The 15,571-nt window shown below is 49.7% G+C and overlaps 1 long non-coding RNA gene across 1 annotated transcript; it reads left to right on the forward strand.

Annotated features, from left to right (window-relative positions):
• The first annotated feature begins 213 nt into the window (after positions 1-213).
• Positions 214-12,745, forward strand: LOC116951112 (uncharacterized). The gene is made up of 3 exons (XR_004404120.2): positions 214-1,154; positions 1,647-1,742; positions 6,759-12,745. It is a non-coding gene; the product is annotated as an uncharacterized LOC116951112 (long non-coding RNA).
• The last annotated feature ends 2,826 nt before the right edge of the window (positions 12,746-15,571 follow it).

The following is a 15,571-nucleotide window of genomic DNA, read 5'->3' on the forward strand; positions in this document are numbered from 1 at the left end:
ATTCCGAATTCCGCGCTCAATTACCCCGCGCGCCGCGCGAAGTCTCCGCTGCGGTTCCGCCGCGTGGGACCAAGGCTCCGCCACGGGGTCTGTGAGCTAGCGCCCAACTGCGGGGGCACCCCGTCCCCACCCCGGGTTCGGCGCTCGGTGGAACGCGGATAATTCGTGGCTTCTGCGTCTCATCCCTGCCCGCCCCCCCCCCCCCCCCCCCCATCGCGACCATTGTCGATTGCGGCGTACAAAGTGACGGCCTCGTTTAAGCAGGTAAACGAATTCGGCGTGATTGGGGCCGTAATTCGCTTTAGGTCGTCTCTACAAGAGAAGGGAATCCATCCTTCACGGCGTTAATTTCCGCGCAGATTGAGTGGTGAGCGCGTTTGCGCGTCGCCGACGATGCCTTTTAAGGGCCTCTTGTCAACGGGACGCACGCCGCCACGCTCTCCGCGTTATCCATTTAAACGATCGGCGTAAAATATATTTTACAAATTAAGTTTCCAAATGTCCTATCATTATACTCAAGCCATTGGCTCGCCTTGAATCCGACTGGAGAGACAAAAGCTCTCTCGAACCGGCACGAGCGTCAAGAGGTCCCGTAACTCGTTACTTTTCCGTGCTCATATTTCCAACGGTGGCATTTTCTCTCTCGTGCCATGGTAGCAGGACAACAACATTTCCCAATAAATCCTTCATCGCAGGGTCGTAAGAGATGGCTTGGGGAGACCTTCACCCAGCAGTGGATTTGCCATGCCTGATGGTGATGATGATCAGCGGTGGAGGCTCGGGGAGGCGTTTATCCAGCAGTGGATTGACCATGACTAATGACGATGTGTCGAGGCAAGCGTTTGCAGTGTTACACGCGCGTGAGCAACTCGCTGCACTGCACAGCTTCGGAAAGAGTATCTTGAAAACGAGTTGAAGGAAGATGCAAGTGACATTCATGTTCTTGTTGCACAGCGCACCACCCAGGTTGTGTCTCGCCTGAGCCGCCCCGCGTCAGCCCGAGGCTCCGTGGCCGCTGAGCCACTTGGAGGCGGCTCTCGGCTCGTGCTGCGCTGACGCCACCTTCACGACTGCCCCGCTCGCTAATCGAGCGTCACTGCAGCGCTCCGAACCGCGACTTTACACGCTGCTTTTTGAACGCGTTCCAACTAAAGGTTGAAAGCACTAATTCATCAGCGCTGTCCGTTTATCTGCTCGTTTGTCTGTGTCTGCCTGTACATGGGTCTGTTCGCCTGTCTTGTCCGTCCGTCTGTGGTCGTTGAGGGGGGGGGGGGGGGGGTCACGATCATCCTCCACGCTTCTTCGCTCATGCCCGTACTTCTGATCCACGTGTCCCAGCCGGTATTGTAACTCCTGCAGACAGACCTGTTAAGAGGAGAGCGCATTTTGTCTTACTCTCTTCTCGTGAAACTCGGCCGCGGGCTGCCGAGGGACCAGCGCGCGTGGGAGACACACACAGTCAATGTTTGTATCTACAAGCAGCTGTTTGTTTCTTGTGTAGTGTCTGGTCTTAGGTGCAAGCGTTATCTCGACGCAGCGGCCTTGCTATGAGGCTGGAGATGAAAAGCTCAGCAAATCGAGCTGCCGCCACACGCTGTCTCTGTCTCGATGTTTGTGGCTGAAGTTTTTTTTAATCTTCCCCAAAGGGAAGGCAACCAACGAAGACCCGGCCACAGGGGATGGATGTTCTCGAGGCTCGACCGCTCGTCCCAGCCGTCTCATTTGTGGTGACCTTGATCAAAGTACGTGGAGAGGGGCCCCCGCTACTACGAATACCGACTGGTGGGCGTCTACGAAATTTACCGCGACGGAAATCATTCCGTGCTTTTACTCACACGGCTCGGCGCAGCTCTCTTAATGTGTTATCTTACTGAGAGCAAAAGATAAAATGAACAGTCCACTGTGGCTGTTTTTTTGTGGGTGAATATATTTGTTATTTGTCTAAACTGTGGAAGAGCGGTGTGGCGCAGTGGTGGTTGGCGCTCTGCGGCGTGAAATTTGGACCCGAGTTCGAGTCCTAACCAGGGCTAACATCCGCGGTGAGCGACGGCTGAGCCGGGTGGCACCGTGTGCCTCCCCCTTACCGAGCCGTGCTGGCTCGCGTGGTGGAGTTGATTGTTCACCGGAAACATTTTAATTTCTGTAATATTCGTTGATAAATCCCAAATGCCATCCGATGGCTTTTGTGCATTGGAGACTGGGCTACTTGAGAACGGGGCACGATCGGCGGTGGCTGGGACCCAGCATTAGTGGCTCCGTGAGCCGCCCAGCCACCTTCTGTTTTGTATATATTTACACTTTTTTATCATGCTGCAATTGTGAGTAATAAACAAAAAAGAAGGAAGATGTGCGATGGTCCCCACGGAATTTTAAAAGTACATTAGTCGAGTGTTCTCACGTGATTATGTGGATATGCGGTGGCCTTGCCCCATCGCGCGCGTGCCCAGAGCGTTCTCCCGCACGCGTGAAAACGCTCGCGCGCTCGTTTGAGTAAATAATTGAGCACAAGTGTGGATGGCAACGTACAGCGTCATCGTGGTGGTGGTGGCCGAACAATTACACCCTCCTCCCTAACTACCTAAAAAAAATCCTGTCTAATGCTGCAAAAGCTTAGAGCCTTGGCCTGCTACGTGGAATGCGAGTGCATTGTGTCGTTGGCTGGGATGCAAGGCTGCAGTCACTTTTAACGCGCTGCCATCGCTCTCGCGCTGGCACCGTGCCCAGTGATTAATACCCCTCGAGGTGGGTGCCACATGTCTCTCACGCTGCGTGGCACTCTGCATAATCAAATCCGGCACGTTTCCCCCCTCTCGCGTGTGCAAGCTTTTATTTTTGTTGTCCTCAAATAACATTTTCCCAGATCTGGCAAATTTCACGATTTTTTTCCTCTCCCTCGCAGCCTGAACATGTGTGTGTGTGTGTGGGGGGGGAGCGGTGGCGCGGTGGTTAGCACGCTACGCTACAAACCCGGCGACCCGAATTCGATTCCTGCTCACGATCCAGTGGCGAATATTTGAACCGTTCCCTAGGCCTCCCTAGGTCGACTCAGCCTCAAATGAGTACTTAGTTGCGGTGCGTAAACACCGCCACTCGGGAGACAAAGTCGGCCGGCCATGGTGGGTGCTTGCCACCCACCCCCGTGTGTGCTATGTCGGCCTTCATCCGTGATCGCTGCTCGATGAAGTCTTCCCGACGTCGTTACGATCTCCAGCGATTCTGCGATGTGATAGAGTATACCAATTTGTGGTCCCCCTACGCAAACCACTGCGGAGAGTAATTGCACAAAGTAGGGCCATCTCGTTTCTATTTCAATAGTTGACAACATTAATTGAGAAATGCCGCAAGACACGTGGTGATTCTCGAGCGTGAGTTTTTTGTTGTTGTATAATCGGCTGGGTAAATGATGTCGGTGTGTGTGGTAGGAATTGTGCAGAAGGATAGGGGGTAAGCAACTTGGAAGTTCTGAATAAACACATTGCAGACGTCGTTAGCACAAAACGAGATTGCGATGGGTGGGACACGAGCGCCGGGTGGAGGAGGTCAGGGGTCACCGAGAGGGGAATTGGAGCGGCGCGCGGAGGTTGATGCCTGAGAAGAAGCCCTCGAACCCTCAGGGAGTCACTTGCAGGGAGCTCAGATGTAACTCCGTGATATCCGCTTCCGTGCGCCGTTCTCTAACAGGAAGGGTCGCGCCGCTCTGCGAGAGATTCGAATGGGTTCTTCGTCTCACGAATGACGTCCGCAGCGCAGGAAATAGATTTGAAAAAAATAATAATAATAATAATGAGAGCAATAAAAGTAAACCTTAGAGCTTGGGTGTCAACGGTGCGACGCTTGCAGAAGATCTAGCGGAAGGAAGGAACGGAGCAATGCCGAGTTGTGGTGGCATCAGTGACATTAATGACGCGCCGACCCACTCACCGTGACCTAATTTATACTTCTGCAAACAAACTTGGCAAAATACTCTCTCTGCGTAGCAAACGTCGGGTCTGGTGAGAGAGGAAGAGAGGGAGAGCGAGAGAAACCTGTAATTCCCAGTCATTTGGTAAAGGTCACGCTTACACCATTAGCAGTGTCGCAGCGAGAGATTAAGAGTTTTATCAGCTGTGCAGACAAAAAAAAACCTACCAATTACATCGCTTTATTTGGGTGAAACGGCTCCCATCCGCACGCTCGGGTCAAGCGGCTCCCCCCGATATCTTTTGATTTTAGTTATTCCCCTTATTATTTTCGCGACCGAAATTATTCGGCGACGCCGTGAAATAAAATTGTAAAAAAAAAAAATTCCGCGTAATTTCCGTGAACCGTAGAGCGTTCACGCCGGCGGTGGAGCGGCATTAAAATTTAAACAGTTCCCGAATTTGAAAGGCACCGTGATCGCACGCGTCTGGAAAGGCCGCGCGAGCACGTGGCTCGTGTTCCATACCGCGAGCCTTGCCAAATTAAAATCCACCGTGCCATCCACACACAAAGTCGCGCCATGCACATCTACACTTTATGCACAGCTACAAGCATTTACCATTGTAACCGCGTGGCGTTCAACGCTTTGACACTGTCACCCCGTTGTAAAAAAATGTTTGCGGCGTTTTAAAGACGATCATGGCATACATCGACTTCAACTGTGACGACTGTATATTTTTGTTCGGCTTGAAGTTCCCTTTTTTTTAATTCGCCCCTCTCCCCGAAGCTCTCGCTCCTAACTCGCACGGCCCCCTCGAGAGACCCCGCAAGACGAGCACCACGCTCCTTGAATGTCCTCGCCGTGCCATCAGGCGACGGCGGCGGCAACGGAGGAAGCGGAAGCCACCATATGCCTCCGGAGCTCCCGTCGGGTTTCGTTAAACATTTCCTTTTTTTAGAGGAACGTTGTTTAATACATTGAGCAGCGCACTTGGCAATTCCGTAATATGTCAGCAGATGTGTTTTGGTTTCGTGCAAACGTCGGTGACGAACCGCCGTCCCGCCCGCACTGCGAGCGAGAGCCGCGCGGAGCGGCTCGCTTGCTGCCGCGTCGCTTGATTGATGTGATGTGTAAAACCGAAGTGCCTGAAATATTTAGTGGCACGTGCGTTGAACAAAGCCGAATTGTAGAGCCAGTGTGTCACGTGCATATGCACGTGTCGGGCAAAGAGAATCACAAACTAGATTTTCTTCTCTCTCTCTCTCTCTCTCCAAGAGGGAGAATAAATCCTGTTGCTTTCCAATAATGACTTGTGTGTTGATATATTGTACAACACGTGTGCGTAGGTGTGTTGAACTTCTTTCACACCGTACGTAGCCAACTGTGCAAACGGAACACAAAAATCAGTTCTAAAGAATTGAAATCACACAAAGCTGGAGAAGAAGAAAGTGATTTATGACTTGGGCTTGGGCAGGACGCATCACACGGCTGTAGGGCACGATGGACGATGGCCCAGACTCGTAACGGAGTGGCAGTCAGGGAATGAAACGCGTGCGAGAGGTGGAACCAGCTGATGGTGGGCATCAGGTGCCGGGTGGATTATTCCATTGCGGGACCAGTGAGAGGGGAGGAGACCTTCATCCAGCAGTTGATTGACCATGGCTGATAAAGAATAATTATAAATCTTCTTTGGTTCTTTCGGTAAAAATCACGTAGAATGAGAATAAAATAATAAAATAAAACAATAAAATTCTCACGACGTTTCGGCCACAACACAAATAATTATAAATTAAACCCTTAAACAGAGTTATCTTAAATACAGCTGCAAAATAGTGCACTGCTGTGCGTGTGTTGACAATCTCACACTCAGCGCGTATGCCTCTCATCCAGAAACTGGGAAGCCGTGGACGTTCACTCAAGGTCAGATTAAAGTCGGAAGGTCATCACGGTCTAGCCAATGCGGCTGGTGCCACCATACCTAGCCTGGCTAGGTCAGGGCTTTAAGACCTAGAATTGTGGATAGGGTTTGTGTTAAGACAGCTCAGGCTAAGAGGAAGGGTGCGTGTAACTGCAATGAGTTTTTGTATTGTATAATTATAGAGGGTGTACATGCAAACCTCGTGGCAAGGCGGGCTCAGGCATGCCGGGGGCAGGGTCAAGGTCACAGCGAGCGAGGGCTCGAGATAGCGTGAGGGCAGGGCATGTTGGGCGCATGGATTAGGGCTTGAGCTAAGGGAGGGCGTGCTGAGGATCTCCTTCTGGCCCTGGGCGACTCCAGCAATGGGGGGAGTTGGGGGGAGGCCTTGAAGCCTTTGTGCCATGGCTTCGGGGAGAGCCGGGTCCTATTGAATGGCGTATCTGATGTGATGGATAATCCTGTCTTGCCAGTAATGTGGATGCGATGCCAGAAATAATATACAGAACTTAACACGGGCTGTCGGGCACACGGCCCTCTTTGTATCTCTACACAGGGTGTGTTCATGTGGCCGCGCGGAACTCCATTTACAAAGAAGCTCTCTTATGATTTTGCTTGAGCAGACGGTGTCGTTGCCAAGTATCAGCCAATTTGGCGATGGAATCAGTAGGAATACGTCTTCCACGAAAAGTCGGCAGATGGGACCCAGGTTTACAAAGGACCTCGTGGTTCATTGATGACGTTCCAAAAAATGCCACGCATAGACTGCAGCAGAGGCTTGAGCAGTGCCACGTGTGTTACAGGCGTGTGTGTGCACACGTGGACTACAAACGTCCATGTGTGTACACGCACGTGTGAGCGTACTGTACAAGTGGAATCGCCGTTTAGCACTAACATTTGTTTACTGACAGGAATGATCTGGTGCTTTGCCCCTGTCTCCAGGTCTCCGGTGTTCACCTCTCCTTGGCAGACGGCAGATGAGCCTGCCGCTCACAGGGGGTGGCTACTTCCTCCGAGCTCTGAGGCTCCGCAGCAGTGGGGGGGGGGGGGTGGGGGGGGCAGCCACGCCGTGACTCGCGACGTTGCTGGACCGAGGAGCTCCCCAACCCCTCGCCCGACGGGCACGCGATAAATTCATGCGACTCGGCAGGCGGGGACGTTCCGCTCGAACGCAAACATTTGATCCCTGCGCCCGACTGTGTGCGTGGTTGTTTGTTTGTTGTGCTCCCTCCCGATGAAGGCGCGCATCTTCTTATCATTGGAAGCGCATTTGCATGCAACGAGAATAATTTGTGGCGCGGGACTGTTGCTCCGCCGGCTTACAAATTCTTCCTTGCAGAATTTAATTGGCCGCTTCTGAGTTTCCGACCTGCGCCGCAAAAAAAAAAGCCCGGTGCCAGTAGAAAGAAGAAATAAACGGCCGCATAATTAACTGTCAAGCATCATGAAGACCCAGAAAGACGCACGGGGACTTTCATTTCATTATTTTTTTCTCTTCTCTCCCCACAATCCGAGTTTAACGATGCCGTTTTTACGCAGCAGCGATGGGAATATAAAAAAAACGTCCGCTCCTGCACGTGCACACCGAGCGCTAGGGACCAACCGCCCCCCCCCCCCCACCGACTCATTCTCAAGCCCCCCCCCCAAATACTCTCTACTCACCAACCCTAAAGGTTTCAGCCCCCCCCACCCCACCTCCGTCTCCACTCACTATCCCCCTGTGGCCTCCCGCCATCGGGGGAATGGGCTTTTCAGGAGCAGACGTGCGATAAAACCAATTTTAAATGTGTTGATTAATCGGCGGGCGGAATTATGCGACGTATCCGTGGCGAGCCGTTTTATGAAGTCGTTAGTGAGGGTGCGAGAGCGCAGCGTTTGGCCAGGGCCAACCAGATGCCATGGTGGCTATGAGATGTTGACTCCCTCCCCTGGTATGCAGGAGGTCGTGGGTTCGATACCGACCATGACGCCTGCTGTATATTTGGAGTTTGCGTGTCTCTCTCCCCGTGGTCGCGTGGATTTTCCTCTGGGTCCTCCGGTTTTCCCCCTCCATATTTAGAATCAACATCACGCGTTTACATTATTTGGCTGCTATAAATTTCCACGTGATGATAAGCCACTTCGTTGAGGTGTCATTTGTGATCAGCAGGTCGCTTTTTGAAAAAGAGCTATAGTATAGCTCAGTGGGCCTTAACTGGTAAAATACAAAATACATCGTTTTTAGTTTAGATGCCACGCGGAGTGTGGTGGCCTCAGTGCGCTGTGCTGCCACGGTTTCCGTGCGTCGACTTCTCCTTATGACGGCTCTTCTCTCTCTTATTTTATTTTTTATATATTTTTTTTCTCCACGAGTTGAGTGAATTAGCCTTGGCTGCACAATAAGGCCAGGCCGTCAGAGTTTAATTCATGCCGGGGGCACTTGAGAATGGCATTGGTTGGTCTAAACCTGATATCCAACTGCTCGTGAGTTTAAATTATGCCTAATCGCATCACCATATCGTAATTGCCTTTCTCAAGTAAAAAAAAAATACGTCCTTACATTTTCAGGGTCACAAGTGTATGGCCTCTGTTCTGTAACCAGGAGATCACATCATTTTATTAATCCAGAAATAGTGCTTGCGGTCGAAATAACATATTCAAACGTGTCCATATTGCACGCACAGGAATAGAAAGACCCCCGCGTAGCCCTTTTAGATTGAGTGTTGGGGCGAGTGGCGTTAGCGGGTGCCTATGACGGCATCGGCAAGGCACACGAGGGGTTGGTGTGAACATCACCTCGATCGGCCGCCTTTGTCTCACTCGTGCCTATGTTTAGACACTGCACCAGATACTCCACGCACGTACATATTTACGCGCTCATGCACGCACGCAGTGCAGACACAGGAATCAAATGAAAAATTATCATATATTTCCTCGCGGCAATGAACAGATCATTAATAGTTTGCTTTGTGTAATATATGCGCGACACTTGTGGGTGTGTATAATATGCGCCATGTGTCCATTAGGAAGCGTGGGGTTGTTGTTTTTTTTGTTGCTGTGTTAGCAGACGTAGCGCACTGTTTACAAAACGCCCATTACGATAATTTTCGAGGGGTTGTTTTCAAGGACTCAACAAGGGCCAGCAAGGAGCAATCTGCAAAGATTCATGAATTGCGCTTATTTTCTCCCATGTCGGCGTGCGTAGCGCTAATACGCGCGCGCACGGTGCCTGCCTGTTAAAATCTACTCTGGGTGTTTTCCTTGAGCAGGACTTAGCGAGCTCGTTAACCTATTATTTATTTATGTATTTCAGCAGCATAAATTCCCTACCCGTTCCTTCTGTATGGGATAGAGTGTTTCCCCCTCGCATGTGTGAGTTGTTTGTGGGATGCTCTGATTTTTTCACACATGTAGAAAAAAAACTATTTATGAATTGACCGATGACATCTTGATATATAAAGGACTGCAGAGCTTTGGTAATCGTTGGCACCGGCTCACCTCGTGCTTCCTTGCAGCTGCTCGTCTGCGGTTCTTCGTCGTCGCTCCACTGAGTCGTTCTCTCTCTACGAGAGTGAGCGGACCACTGTGCGCGACGATACGAGTTGAATGATTACATATATAGAATAATTTGATCAATTAAAATCATTTCCTTGTGCTGCCGCGTTGTTGGCAGTGGCCCAAGAGCACAAATAACAGAAACTCAACGCGTTTGTCAATGACGCCGTGGCCCTGAGAGGACATTTGGAGTGTAGGCATTGCTTCGGGCAGAAGGGACATTGCCCCTAAACGTCACCTCTCATATGTTGCTTTCGGATTAGGTCACAGTGCGATAGCCGAATACATAGACGCGTCGCAGATAAATACCACCTGCATGTGCGATGGGAGTTGTTGCTCCGCATCTACATCACCCGTACGAAAGAAGAAGAAGAAGATTGCTTAATGTCATTGTCGCAGAGCATCAGGGGTCATCAATTCATCGTACCAGGGACCGGATGCGAACTGACAACGCCGCAAGGCAGAGGCGAGATGCAGCGCGCGTGTGTACAGGGCGGTCTCAGCGCTGGGCTCGCGGCCCAGTAGCAGCAGCAGCAACAACAGCAGCAGCGAGGAGGGAGTTCGCTCCTCGGCGCTGCTCGTAAATACGCCTCTGCTGCTGTAATCGCTGGTTCGCCAATGACCCATCTGTGCCTCAGGGCGGATACAGAATGTGCTCATTAAAGGACTCGGTTTTAAAAGTTAAACAGGCCGTACGCTACAGAATCACCGAATTGCACGCATTTATTTTTAAAATCGCGAAAACTTAGTTTAAAAAAAAATATCTCTTTAAAAATGCCGGCAAACTGAATGACGGATGGTTGTTGTGTGTGCAACGCATGACAAATGTTCACGCCAAGCCTCATATTTCCTAGCCTTCGCGAACGGTGTTTCTTGATGTTGCGTTGTAAGTCGATAGAATTGGCAGGCGATGCGTAATCCATAGCACGGCTTGCATGTGGGGCAGTGATTGATATAAAAATAGTGCAATGAATATTAGATTAGACGAACTTTAAAATAAACATTTGTTTAGCGAAGGAAAAATTAAGCGATTGAGGTGGCCAAACTGATTTGACTAAAAACAAAACCCCGCAGCCTCTAACGGAGATGGTGACGATAATGATCTCTTATCACACGCACACACGTATACACTTAAATATGTATACACGAGTAAAATTAAACGTTTCACAAAGCTAATCGAGAATCAAATAATGGTCAATTCATAGGCCAGTAAGCCACGAGTGGCAGGCGGCTTCAGACGAAGGCTTTCTGCCAAAGTGACCGCTGCTCAAATGAGCCTCGAGGCGGCGCTTATCTCCGGTTTACAGGCCAGAGCCGGTGGCGGAAACTCCACATTCCTATGGTGCCACGAGTGTCTGCAGAGGGCAACCACTGTCGACTTCCCGACACATCGGTGCTGATTGTATAGACCCTGTAGGGATGATGGGTGGAGTCAACCCCGTCCGACCAGGAAGGGAACCTTGCGGAGACGTGTAGAAGGCATACCAGCTGTCAGTCGTATCCCAGCAAAGAAACAGAGATGTGAAACGAACCTCGTGGAATTCTCTCCTTCAATAGACATCAAAGCTATCTTTGTGTACATTTTTGATCATCAACGGTGAAGTGTTTGGATGTATTCCTGTCCACAGTCATTTACTGAAACTGGTAGTGGTCATTCCACGTAAATAGCCAGGCGTAGTGTGGCTATTACCGCCGTTTCACCAGCCTTACAAAACCATTAGTAGGTGCTCACTAATAGCATATTGTTTTCCTTTTAAACTGAACTTTGTATTTTATATTACAAGTTAAGGAACGCTGAACTATGCAGCTCTTTTTCAGAAACGACCTGGTCACAAATTGTAGTTCAACGAAGTGAAGGGAAAAACCGGAGGACCCAGAGATCGCGTAAACTTGCAAACTCAAAATATCCATCAGCAGCAGCAGGCGTCAGAGTCGGGATGGAACCCACGACCTCCTGCATACCAGTCGAGGTAGTGAACATCTCGCCACCGTGACACCCCAATTACTTTATGAAATGTATCTGAAGAGGCGATTGCAGAGAGGTATTAATTTTCTACAAATCAGAACTCTCAGCCTTGTTCACAGAAGATTTAAACAGTGGCCTTCTCTTGAATAAGCCACCTCAACTATTGATTACAGCTAACCATTGCAATAATTTGCAAAATGTAATCGGGTATTGTATTTAAAAAAAAAACAATCCAACTCGATGCTGATTGATGACATTCGCAGAGTCCGTTTTTTAATCGTCATGTTTCGGTAAACAAATAATCACGCCTCGCTTGTTGAAGGTGAGAACTTTAAAGGCAGCGTGTGCGCGAGGGGCTCGCGTGAAACAATAACTACGCACATGTTTATTTTTACTGCGAATTAATACCTGTCCCGTTTATCACCGGTGACATTCACAACCGGTTCAATACAGCGAGGACCAAGAACATTCGTCTCTCATCGACATTCTCGCGCGTGTGCACGTACGCGTGTGGGCATGTGCATGCGTGTGCGTCTATGTGTGCGCGTGCATGCGTGTGCGTCTGTGTGTGCGCGTGCATGCGTGTGCGTCTGTGTGCGCGCGCGTGCGTAGTGTAGCGGCTAGCGCGCTGCGCTATGAACCTGGCGACCCGGGTTCGATTCCCGCTCACGGCCAACAACAGTGAAGACTCTCTGAACCGGTCCTGGGCTTCCCTCAGGTAGACTCAGCATCAAATGAGTACCTGGTGCGATGTGTAAACATCGTCACTAGGGAGACAAAGGCAGCATGGTGTTGGCCTCCCGCACCCTCGTGTGCCGTGCCGGCCTTCATAGGTGCTCGCTAACAGCACTTGCCCCTTATAGTCTGTTAAGGCTACACGGGGGATCGTTGTCTGTGTTGCGTAGACACGTGGCCGTGACGCACGAGGTCCGCGTGAACGCCGTTCTCTCTCCGCGTGGTCGCGGGGATTTTGGGGGTCTCCGGTTTATCCCTCCACATTTACACTCTCACCACGCTGCTGCCTATAATGTCCACACGATAAGCCACTTTCCTTGGGCTATCATTTGTGATGGACAGGTCGCTTCTGAAAAACAGCTAAAAAGCTCAGTGCGCCTTACCTGGTAAGATAAAAAAAATAGTTTAGTTTTAGTTTAGTTGAGAATGGCACGACGACATCAGCCTGAGGATGAGTATAGTTTGGGTTGTGTTGTTTGATCAGGTGTGAGAGCTCAAGGCACCAGGATAGAGTCTCATTTCCAAGGGCGACCTGGGTCAGCGACACAACAGAAGTGAATAATCAACACAGTTTGTACAAGGACAGTCAAATAAGCTTAGAGCAGAACAACCGCGCCACTGGAGAAATCTGATGACTGCACAGACACAATGTACACATCAATATTATAATTTAAATATATTACATTTTCCTGAACTTGCGTTGGCTCGGTTAATTTAGTTTTAATTGCGTTGCTGTTGGAACATTTTGAGTAAAAGTTTTGTTTTTGCATAATGTGCAATATGCAGAGATGCAGACTCTGAAATATTAAAATAAATTTCCCCTTAAAGAGGATTTTTATCGTGGCCCACCTCGATTCTCTGGTGAAGTGGCCGGATTGTTGTAGTGAGGGATCAACCGAGTCTCTTCATGCCTCCGGGGTTAATAAATTGTGGAATCTCCCCCCCCCCGCTGAGGGTGAAAATATAGGAGATTAGTGGGGAAAGAAATGTACTTTCGACTACAAAACAAAAATGACTGCATCTCAAGATGCTTCTTCTTCCATGTGGCTGTTGATGTAAATAGCTACAATGTCACATGCAGGTGGCCAAGCCAGACGACCGCTTCAGGAGTAGTGGAGTGTATCGCTGTGATGTCTCCTTCGTATTTGTGGATCGGGCATTCCGTCGTTATACGCTGTACGGCCTGTTCTGGATGACTACAGTCGCACACTGCTGGAGAGTTTTTAATTGTCCATTAGGCATCAGGCATACCTCAACATTCTGTTCACAGCGCGGTATTCCCACGTGCCATGTCAGTTGGCACGTAAAGAAAATCAATTTTATACTTACTCAGAAAATGCGGAGTGTAACGATGCATCGATTCATTGATTCACATTGATTTCCAAGGCTCGTGATACATGCACTTGAGTTTCGTGTGTGTTGGAATCAATATAAAATTATGTCATCATCATCCAAGATCTTTCTACTGCTGGATAAGGGCCTACCCACGCCATCGCCATCCTCCATTCCGCAGTACCACATGTCTTATGGCATTTAATTAAAATCACAGTTGCTGAACACTGACCAAAAGGCTCAAACAATAAGCCGCCAGCAACAAACAGCACTGTTAATGTTGTAATCGATGGCAGTGAACGTGTTTCTTGAATTGAACGAGCTTATACGACTCGGGAAAAAGAGACGATAGGAAAGATATTGCAGAGTGGGGCAGTGGGAGGAAAGGTCAAGTACTTTGACCTCCAGTGTGGTGAGTAAGTGGGAGAGGGAGTGAGTGGGTGTGTGAGTCAGTGAGTGGGTGTGCGAGTAAGGGAATGGGTGTGCGAGTGAGTGGGCTTGCGAGTGAGTGAGTGGGTGAGTGGGTGTGTGAGTGAGTGGGTGAGTGGGTGTACGAGTGAGTGAGTGGGTGAGTGGGTGTGCGAGCGAGTGAGTGAGTGGGGGAGTGGGTGATTGGGTGTGCGAGTGAGTGAGTGGATGAGTGGGTGGGTGAGCAATTGATTGAATGGATGAGTTCGTGGGTAAGTGAGCGAGCGAGTGAGTAGGTGGGTGGGTGAGTGAGTGGATGAGTGAGTGAGTAGGTCAGTGGGTGTGCGGTTGTCAAACACGGGATTGGGACAGCACGGCCAAACTCGTAGACGGTGTCCTTAACGTGACGGGTGAAGGAAGCAGTGAGTGAAGTTCACCGGATCGGTAACCGTGGCGTAGCGGTGGAACGGCCCCGTGCATCAAATTGTCGAAGCCATTGTCAAGCCACACAGCCAAGCCACACACACGGCGTTGCAGTGTTCTCTGGGATTGAGATTAGGCCGTCTTTGATGGTTTTTTTCCCCATTGGCTGGTGAGGGTAGGGTTGTGGGTGGAGGGCATTGTGATTGGGCCTGTGCCTGGAGGACAGCTTGTCATGTGGAAGCTATTGCTGAAAAATGCATGAGAGAAGGGGTTGGGTTTTTGTATCTTTAATAATATCACTACAAGTGACGACTGACACGGCGGACAAATAAAAGTGGCAGCCAAGAGCAACGCAAATGCCCTTTATTCTGCTGGCGTGACACGGTTGTTGCATGGGACGGTTCGGCATCGTTTTGATCTAAATCCTATTTGCATACCAAGCCCTTGTGCTCGTGAGAGTGGCAATCAAGGAATGGCTTTGTCACGTTTTTTTGAGTGCCGCCCTTTGTAACAAACATCCGTGTGCTGCTGATGTTCAAAGCAGAGCGCGCTGGAAGTGCCCATTTGTGGAAAAAAGCCTCGTATCCACGTTCACATTTTTAATTAACAAAGCTTTGCAGAAAATCGAAGTGTTTTGACTCGCTCCATACGCTGAAATGGGTTTCAGATTTAACATTTAATTACGCGACAAGCGCTACCGTGCAGTTGTGCCCACTCACCCAATTTTCATTAAATGCGATCCTTAGACTATTTGTTGGCATATTTGCATTCTCATAATAGTGCTCTTAAAATGCTCGTGTGTGTTTTTTCCCCCACTTCACATCATTACGTATGCTTGAACAACACGCTGAAACGCAATGCCGACATTCCGGCGTGTACGAAGCTCCATCATCGTAGCCCCCCCCCCCCCCCCCCCCAAGCTGCGGTCTAATGAGTGATGGAAGAGGAATAAGGAGGGGGAGAAATACGAGGAGGAGGAGGAGGAGGAGGAGAACGAGGGTGGGGGGATGGACAAAAAAGAGACTGGCAGAGAGAACGCGACGAGATTCAAAAGTGAATTCAGGAGCAAATCGACTGTATGGCCCTATAAAGCATTACACTTTCGTGCCAAATTGGGCGACTCTATGTTACAATATATTTTATTTACCCATAATCGATGTTTTTGGGTTAGGTCACGTGAATATAAATGTGTCGTTAAACCCGCCACCACCCGACACAGCCAAGTAGTGAGGTTTGTCAAGTAAACTAAACGTGCCAATTCGTTACTAGTACAGCACACCGGTGTGTTGGAGAGTAAACTCAGAAATGTACTCAAATTAAATATTGGCTTAAAGCTTTTGTGACTGCAGGAATTCAT

The sequence above is a fragment of the Petromyzon marinus genome, chromosome 3 (genome assembly GCF_048934315.1).
Source record: "Petromyzon marinus isolate PM22_M1 ecotype Great Lakes invasive population chromosome 3, UKy_Petmar_22M1.pri1.0, whole genome shotgun sequence".
Classification (NCBI taxonomy): Eukaryota; Metazoa; Chordata; class Hyperoartia; order Petromyzontiformes; family Petromyzontidae; genus Petromyzon; species Petromyzon marinus.